The 10121-nt window shown below is 38.3% G+C and overlaps 1 pseudogene; it reads right to left on the bottom strand.

The window, feature by feature from the left end:
• Positions 1-1019: 1019 nt before the first annotated feature.
• On the bottom strand, positions 1020-3233 carry LOC149200246 (cullin-1 pseudogene; annotated as a pseudogene).
• Positions 3234-10121: the final 6888 nt, after the last annotated feature.

The raw sequence follows: 10121 nt of genomic DNA, 5'->3' as shown, positions 1-10121 counted from the left end.
ATGATGGATTTGTTTGGTATGATAAGCATAATGCTTGGAGTTAATCCATTTTCATGGTTTTCCCTCTCATAACTCCCTTTATCTTCTTATTTTTTTATCTTCTTATTGTCTTGCATGCAAGAAATTTAGTGTTTTTGTTCCAATTTTTTTTTACTAGGCAAAGGACCCATTCACCCTCACATACAGACTACCATGCTTCGGCATCCAAGTCACCCATGGTTTAGAATCTTCTCACACATGACTTAGGTAGGAATTATATGGCTTTAAAAGAATGATACATGTAATGGAGGCAGACACACCATGACCCACTATCCTAAATATTTTCAATATTGTGCATGACCACGTAAATGGCAATGTAAGTTCCACAAGTTTAGCCTGCTACTTAGAGCATAATCCTTTTGATTCCTATGACATTAGTTTTGGGTCATAATTTCACTCTTAGTTTACAACCTCGGACCATGACTACGTCACGTGTTCACCTTAGCCAAGTGTATCTCTTTGTGTAAATCCATAAATCATCTTATGGATTTTGTTTTACTTACTTGTTGATTATACCTTGCAACCATGGCTAACAACACAAAACTTTATGAGCAAATGGTGAACCCACAACCTGCCATCTTGATAGCTCACTATGCATACTTTAAAAGGGGTCTTGTTACCTTGTGTCTAGTCCATTTGTGTATAATGTACATAACCATGGTCATGGCTAGTAGAGAGGGTGATTCCATGTCTTCTATGAGTTAGGTGCACCATCTCAAATTTCTACATAATAAGATTATATAAATGAAGATATTACAAAAATGTCACACAGAATATATAAATTTTCTTCAATAAAGAAGGAAAAATGTTTGAGAAAAGAGAATTACAATAATAGAATGCAGTGCACTGAATCTAAATCTGTCACCTGAATGTGATAAATCTGTCACTGTGAATGTGATAGGTATGAATGGAAAAAGAAAAGAATTGTGATTCTCCCGAGAAAAGCATTACAGGGAATGCTGCTCATACAGCAGCTATATTTAAGCAACATATTTCAAGTTCTGAGGATTTTCCTTGTCAAGTTCCAAGTAGTCCCTGGAAATTAAAGATTGGATCCCGTTTTCGATGGCTTTGTCGTTCGGTTTGAAGATACTTTTGAGTTCATCACTACATTCAATTAGTAGACGCGAACGACCCAAAACTTTTCTACTCTTCATGATGCGAATTATGCATGCTTCGATCCCAAGTTTTCTATCATTCTCTAGGCTCGTTAACACCTTCTTATTCCCCATCTTGTCTTCTAGAGGTGGTGGAAACGGAATTCGAATCTTCTTCAACTTGCTGCTAAAATTAGGATTCACTTCAAAAGTGTCATCCGCAGATACAACTTTGGTATTTGCAGGTTGTTTCAGAAGAATTCTGTACTTCGAACCCGCGATTGAATGTAGATGTTTGTCAACACGTTTATCATCTGTGAGGTTCAATTCTGATTTAATTTCTGCACGACTCAACTTCTCGTGGTCATTAAATAGCAACAATATCATTGCTTGATAAGTTGATACTGTCATTTCTATTTCCATTTGGTTGTCAAAGTTGCCTCTGATATTACACGTTCCCAGTGAATATATCCATGTAAGCTTACGACGTTCATTTTTTGCAGAATAATAAGCTTTGAATACTTGAACACAGTTGGCAATATCCGAAGGTAGATTGGGTTGGGAAATATATGATTGGAAGGTTGGCCAAAATGGAGTGGTCAAGACTTTCACTCTCAGTTCTGTTCCAAGGTTGATATTTCCACTACCAAGATATTCATCAAACGCAGATTTTCCCTCACTTGCTACAACCAAATCTTTTAACATGAACTCCATATTTGATGTATACAGCTTCCCATTTTGCTCCTTCAACTTTGCTATCACCTGCTGCTCTATGCTAAGGTTAAAATTTTCATCGGACAACATTCTAGAGGCTAATTTTCTCCTGTAAAGTTCACCAAATAGATCTTTATCGGACATATAGCACAGGAGTTTCACCACCTTTTCAAGCATATTCTCAACATCCCCATCGCTTAGTTTTGCACCCGCGGTCTTTTTCACATGGCTACCCTGACTAAGTAGATTATCACAAAATATTGCCAGTATTTCGGCAAATGTGCTCCCTCCAACATCATTTCTACATATTGCCCCAAATCCTTGACTCAAACCATTGCTAATAATAATGTTTTTTTGAAATGCATCTTCAACATATTCCACATACCTGTCTTGGAGCTGAATAATTTTTCCCACCAAAGCATTTGAATCTTTTTCTTCTTCTGCCTGCTTTGCTATTATTCTTCCTTCTGTGGTCACCTGTTCTATTAAACAACTTGCAATTGTGTTCACAGCCTTCGATATATTAGAAAACAGCCTGTACATTCTGGAAAGATCATCTTTCTTGTGGTCTCTCAGCAAGGCGGGACAGCCTGAATGCTCATTTTGTATAAGCTGCGTTGGATAATGGGAAAGTAGTTCATTTCGTACTATTTCTAATAGTTTCTCTTTGGTGGTGGAGTGCAAATAATGGGAAACTCTCTCCTCCTCTTGTTTCAAACACTCTTCGGTTTTCCTGACATAGTCAGGAAGAGAGAAGTGTGAAATCCATAAAGCAACCTTTGTGGAATAATAATTTCGAGTATCTTCCAACATGTGTGCTTCAAAATCGTTTTCATACAAACCCATTCTTTCATCGTGCATTCCAATGTCCACGAAAAAGTTTAAAACGTTTTTAAGCAAAGACCAATCTGCAATTCGCTCTCCCTCACGCTCACTGTGAATGAGCGCCAGCACTGCATTCCTTGCAGTAGCCTTGATTTCATGGTACACATGCTCCCGGAAACACATGAGCCCCACATCTCTGACAGGAATCAAATAGTTGATTTTTACAAAGTACCGATCAAAAAATTTGAACCACTTGAAGAGCTTGCGTATCATCACCTTGTGGTTTTCCCAGCGATTGACAAGTTGTTTCAACATCACCTCTCCATCCTTATTCCTGAGATCTGGCAAAACGACACCCACTAGGTATTCTTGTAACCAGCCCTTGTATCTATCATACAGCTGTTGCCCTAGAGAAGGGTCTTTTTGGAGAATGTTGTAGACAATTGTGTAACTGTCCACGTGGTCGTTTGGAACAAACAGTTCGGCTTCTGAATCACCTTCCAAGATCCTTGCCAACCTTAAGAAACGCTGGTATAAAACGTCCCACCACTCCTCCATCTCGGCCACAATACCAACAATGCCTTTCGCACCAACCAGAATCTTCCTGAAGATTCAAGCTGAATTGGCCTGTTGATTCAAGTTCAATCTGTCTGCTTAATGGTGGAAACAATCAGCAAAGGCGAATGCATCAATTGAAGGAGAGAGCCCGAGAATTACAGGACATCGCACAGATCAATCTTGTATGTTCTGATGCACAGTCGGTGGCAACCACAGTTTTATTCCAGATCCGGGCAGACCACCACTGTAAGATTTAGATAGATCATGGAATGCTTTTTATTAACAAGATGTGAATATTAATGAATGTGAATCTGACTCTTGGTTTTCATCTTCCAAGAGCTAAGTTGACACTTCGTTTTCATCTTACAAGAAATCGGTTGGAGTTTCAATAACAATTGGAATTTCTCTACACCATAAGATTAGGTGTTCTACATTTCAAAGTTAAACCAAGTCCAAAATTTATTTCCATTAAATTACTTATTTCTATAAATAAATTCTTTAGAGAGATTTTATTGAATAAATTAAAACAAAATTAATATATTAATTAAAAACAAAAAAATAAATTTATAATATTAGTATTGATTAAATTAGAGGAGAGACAATTTTATAATTATAAATGAATGGGGAATAAGAATATAATGATGTATAAATATACTTTTTATTATAAAAGTATTAAATTTTTTTAGGGGTAAATTAGGTTTTTATTGGGTTTGTTGCCGGGAATATAATAACATGCGAATAGTTTTGAATAAAAAATGAGTAGAATCCAGAATGATAATGAATTTAATAACTAAAAAACTTTAATGGAAAAGATTTTAATAACTAAAAAAAACTTAATAATTATGATTTTAATAACTAAAAGATTATAATTATTATAATTATGTGAGGAGCAGGAACGTTGCATTTTATTTTATAATTATTATAATTATGTGAGGAGCAGGAACGTTGCATTTTATGATAGACATAATATTTTGTATATTTTGTTGTTGAGAGTTTACTGAGATATGAGTTAGGACTATTCTTCCCCTCACTACCTTCAAAGTCCAAGTTTATTAATTATTTGGCACTTTTTTTGAGCTTAGGTCAATCTTATGGACTTATCGGTACAATAAAATCTTGTAGATTTATTGTTACAATAAACAAGATCAACTCACGTTGCGGTAGTCCCTGCCCACATGTAATTTTAGTGAGTTTTGAACCAATTTGCAATTTTAAAATAGATTGATTAGCAATTTTATAAAATTCTAAAAGTTGTATATGTTTTACACATAATTGTCTACCCACCCCACCAGGGCCTCGAATAAACTGTCTACATAAAGTGTAATGAAATACACCACAATTATTTGATATCTGGTCGGATGCCAATAACAGAAAACACATAATAGATGTAATGAAACTACATCTAAGGTCTTGTGCACAGGATTTGATCACAACATTTAAAATATGTTAGAAATAGAGCATCTGATAGAGCTCATTTGCAATTTTGCATGAAATTATTCAAGGGTTCCTTGTTTTTGCAAGTTAAAACATAAAATATTTTTAGGTTATCACACTACAATTCCATATCACACAAATATTAATATTGTAGTATAACTGGTGTGATTATTAGAAACTGAAACTATTAATATTGTAGTATAAGTGGTGTGATTATCAGAAACACTTTGTATGAAAGAGTCTAATAATATAGACTCATTTTTTACACATGTAAGTGGGTTGGTTACTCAAATCAGGTCTCATGGTGAGACACTTGAGGAAAAAAGAATAGTTGAGAAAGTTTTGAGAAGTCTACCAGCAAGGTTTGAGGTCATTGTTGTGGCCAAGAAGAGACAAAGGGTCTCTCACAGTTCACATTGGATGAGATTAATGCATCACTAATTTCTCATGAACATATATTGAATAGAGCAACAAGCTCCTCATTGTAGCATGCCTTCAAGACTCAAGTATCATTTGGTCAAGGTTGAGGCATAGGAAGATCATATGCTAGAGGAAGAGGAAGAAACTCACACAGAGGTGGAAGAAGCAGCCCTTCAAGCTCAAATGGAAGAGGCAGAATTAAAATCCAAGTCAAGGCCCAAGCCAAAATCAAGTACAAGGTCAGAGGTATGATAAATCGCAAATTCAATGTCATTACTGTAAGAAGTATGGTCATTATGCAAATGAATGTAGAAAGAAGCAATATGATATTAGTAACAAACCAAGTGTAAATTTCACAAGAGAAAATCAAAACCATGATAGCATGTTTTTAGCTTGTAATGTAGCACAAGAAAAACAGAGTGATATATGGTATCTAGATTCAGGGTGTAGCAACCACATGTTAGGAAACGTAGAAATGTTTTCTAATCTAGATGAAAGTGTGAAATTTGAAGTGACATTAGGGACTGATAGCAAAGTCTCTGTCATGGGAAAAGGTAGAGTGAATATCCTAACAAAGAAGGGGGAGAAGAAATACATCTCTGATTTTTACTTTGTCCCTGGTTTGAAACATAATCTCATGAGCGTTGGACAGCTCATGCAAAACGGCTACAACGTCTTCTTCAAAAATGATGCGTGCACAATTTTGGATAGGCCTCCAAGTAGACAATTGATTGCAAAGGTTTAGATGACAGACAATAGAATGTTTCTGCTAAAAATAATATCAGATTTGCAAAAAGAAGGTGCAAAAGCACAACTATCTATGAACTGACAAGAAGATGGAAGAAAAGGGGCATCTGTCACACAAGTAAACTTTCAAGCAGAGATAAAAGATGAAAACTGGTTATGGCACTTGAGATTTGGTCAACTTTGGAGGTTTGAATTTGCTGCATAGGAAAGGCATGGTGAAGGGTTTACCACTCATAGAAAATCTAGACAGCATATGTGAAGGATGTATCTTGGGCAAGCAACATAGAGAGACATTTCCAGCAGGAAAGTCAGTAAGGGCAAAGGCACCTTTGGATATTGTTCACTCAGATTTATGTGGACCAATGCAGACACCATCAATTGGTGGTAGTCACTATCTACTGACCTTCATAGATGACTACACAAGGAAGACATGGGTCTTTCTCCTAAAACAGAAAAGTGAAGTGTTTGAGCGCTTTCGCCAATACAAGGCTCTTGTTGAAAAGCAAAGCGGACATTTCATCAAATTCCTTAGGACAGACAGAGGTGGAGAATACATCTCAAATGACTTCCTTCGATTTTGCAAGGAACATGGAATTCATAAGCAATTTACAACAAGATACACACTGCAGCGAAATGGTGTGGCAGAAAGGAAGAATAGGACCATTATGGAGATGGCAAGGAGTATGTTGAAGGAAAAGCATTTACCAAATGACTATTTGGCTGAAGCTGTTGCTTGTGTAGCGTATATCTTGAATAGATGTCCAACCAAAAGTGTCCAGAACATTGTTCCTGAAGAGGCATGGAGTGGAAGAAAGCATAGTGTCACTCACACGAGAGTTTTTGGATGTGTGGCTTATGCACATGTCCTTGATGAGTTGAGAAAGAAGTTGGATAGCAAGGGGGGGAAATGCATATTTGTTGGATACAGTGATGAATCCAAAGCATACAAACTCTACAATCCATTAACCAAGAAGGTCATAATCAGCAGAGATGTGCAGTTCATAGAAGAGGAAGCATGGGATGGATGTTTAGAAAAGACATTTAATGTCAAAGCATGCATACCACATGAGGACAGAGAAGGAACTAATAGCAGCAAGTCATTCCTCAACAATGACTCCCTCTACTCCTATTCAAGCGCAGCAAAGCAGGCAGCAAGCAATGCCATAAAAAAAAAATAGGACAATTTCGCGCAACCAAGCAAGTGCTTCTCCAAGCACACTGTGAAGCGTGACGCCAAGTGACATATCAAGCCCATCTTCAGCAAACACAAGAAGGCCAAAATTCAGAAATTTAAATGAAATTTATGAGCAAGATGAAGTTGATAGTGGCGCAGGTCTGAATTCCTTATTTGCATTATTTTGTCATGTAGATGACCCAATCCACTCTGAAGATGAGCTCAAAGAAGAAAAATGGGTTGCGACAATGGAGGAAGAAATAGAAGCAATAGAAAGGAATGACACATGGGAGTTAGTGAGCCTTCTGAAAGGAAAACATGTTATTGGGGTAAAGTGGGTCTATAAGACCAAAAGCAACATTGAGAGAAAGATGAAAGGCACAAAGCAAGGCTAGTTGTCAAAGGATACAAACAACGTCATGAAAGAGATTACACGAAGACGCTTGTGCCAGTCGTGTGGATGGAGACAGTGTGCGCAGTTGTGGTGATTGCCGCGTAGCATAAATGGACAATGTATCAGATGGACATAAAGTCAACGTTCTTGACTGGAATGCTGAAAGAGGAAGTGTATGTCGTGTAACCGCCTGGTTATGAGATTGAAGGACAAGAAGACAAAGTATATCGGTTGAAGAAAGCTCTTTATGTATTGAAGCAAGCACCGCGTGCATGGTACAAGAGGATAGATGCTTACTTATTGGACAATGGTTTTGACAAATGTGATGGTGAGCCTACTCTCTACATCAAAGAGAGCGAAGGTAAGATTCTCATTGTCATCTTATATGTAGATTATTTTATTTTTATAGGAAGTGATGATTTCCTCATCACTGATTTCAAACAACTCATGAAGAGTGAATTTGAAATGACTAACTTGGGATTGTTAAGATATTTTTTGGGCATAGAAGTGAAGCAAACAGAAAATGTGTTAGGGTCCCACCCTAACCCCCTTATTTATGTAATAGGACCGAGTCATAGTTATAGTTAAGTAAATATTCAATAAAGCCCATATTAATAATTGTAAATGGTTAACCCGCATTTAATGAAGGGACTACATGGGCCATGGTATTAATAAGAACCATGGTATTTCCCCATGGTATTGCATGTATGAATCCTATATAAAGGATAGAGACTCCCCTCGAGGAGCATCGTGTCATATTTTTTACTTGAGATTTGCTCTATTGGAGGTTGCCCCCTCGAAGAGGCAAGTGAACATTGCTTTTTGAATAATAAAATAATTGCTGTTATTTCTCATTGTTCTATGTTCTGGGTATATTTCTTCACATATTTGGTATTCTGGTATCTTCTTGCAAGTTAAGAGAATAACAAGTGGTATCAGAGCGCTTTCCAAGGCTGGTGGGATCTCCAATTTTTAGCAAATATTTTTTTGGCTAGAGACGTGTTCCAATGTCTTTAAGCCACGGGATTTGTCGTTGAGCGCATAAACCTGCGGACTTGGGGAGGCATGCACGCAGGAAATATAAGAGGTGATCACGCTTTTCAGACTCCCTTGTAACCCCTGTGGGTACCCCTTCGAGTAGTAGCGCATTAGACAGAACCATGCACGGACTATCTTCCAAGTACCCTCTAGGTATATCGGAAGCCCCCTAGCTCCCTTGAAACCTCGCCGTAGATAAACCGTCAGCCGTCTTGCTGCTACAGTGCACTGAGAACAACACTCAGAGAGATTACTCACGCGTATGATAGGGTAGTCGGGTTTTACAGCTAAGGGTACGGTCGATCCTCCTTGGTTATTGCCCTGAAAAATTGGGCCAAGTACTACTGTTAGACCCTTATGTATATTGCAATCTGTAGCACCTAACACTCCTGGAGACCACATAGTTCCCTTCTCTATCTTTGGATCACGCATAATCTTTTCCAGATCAGATCTCGCAAGTGGGGTTTTGTCGTAGCAGCAGCAATCAGTTCCACCGAGGCTCTTATTGGTGAATTAGCCCATAAGAATCAGGACGACGAGTTGAGCAAGGTGGTACCATTCAATTGTTAGTGCCAAAAAATTCGGGCAGTCCCAAATTTCAAGTACATCGGATCGGTGCATTGTACAAACTAGAGCTCAAGTTATGGTGAATGAGAGGATCGACAAAATTGAATCAACATTGAACGAGGTACTATCGTCGCTAAAGAACATAAATGAAACACTCTCAAAGGGAAAGGAACGCGTGAAGGCATATATGGGCAATGAAAACAGTGAGGGCGAGTCTAGCTAGTCTTTTCACCTCTTTGGCACCCACCAACAATCCCATCCCTGGCCACCCAAGCTAGACATGTATAAATTTGATGGCTCTCACCTGGCCGCATGGATAGCACAAATTGAGCAAAATTTCACTCTGAATTACATCCTAGATAATGCGACTGAGCTTAGTGTGGCTATCATGTACTTGGACAATGAAAGATGGCAATGGTGGCAATGGCATCAATGTTGCTATGGAAGGCCCTTGACTTGGGAGACATTAAAAAAAGCTCTTATGGATCGCTTTGACCATGAATATGAATTTTTGGGTCGTCTCACTAAGCTCTGATAGATAAGAACAGTGAACGAATATATTACAGCCTTTGAAGCCTTAGCTTTCTGCACTGGAGGTCTATAAGATGAGTTCTACACGGAGTGTTTTGTCAGTGGTCTCAAAGAAGCCATACAAGCCCATGTCCGACTGCACCACCCTAGCTCTTGGTTGCATGCTTGCAGGATAGCTCGTGAAGTCGAATGTGCATTAGCAGCCTAGTCCAATCACCCAAATTTCATCGCCAAGGGTCGCCCCCCACAGGCTCAAAGCACTACCCAAACACTCAAGGTTCAAAAGGTGTCACCAGCAAAAATGCTGGAAAGAAGAAAGCAAGGATTATGTTACTACTATGATGAGAAATAATCCCCTGGGCATAAATGCAAGGAGCCCAAATTCTTTCAAATTGATGCTACTGATCACAGTTCGTCGGAGGAAGCTCCACCACTTAGGAACTAGAGGAGGAAAGAGAGGACAACCAGGAGGACAATGTACCTGAAGAACCAGTTATCTCGTTGCATGCTTTGGCAGGGATTTCTTTGCCTCAAACTCTCAAAATCATAGGTTTTATTAAGCATCGCCCAGTAGTAGTCTTGA

This window comes from Pinus tabuliformis, chromosome 2_1 (assembly GCF_031772625.1).
Source record: "Pinus tabuliformis cultivar Carrire ecotype Pingquan chromosome 2_1, CPIR1, whole genome shotgun sequence".
Classification (NCBI taxonomy): Eukaryota; Viridiplantae; Streptophyta; class Pinopsida; order Pinales; family Pinaceae; genus Pinus; species Pinus tabuliformis.
The sequence above is the reverse complement of the archived record's forward strand: the minus strand, read 5'-3'. Positions and strand labels throughout refer to the sequence as shown.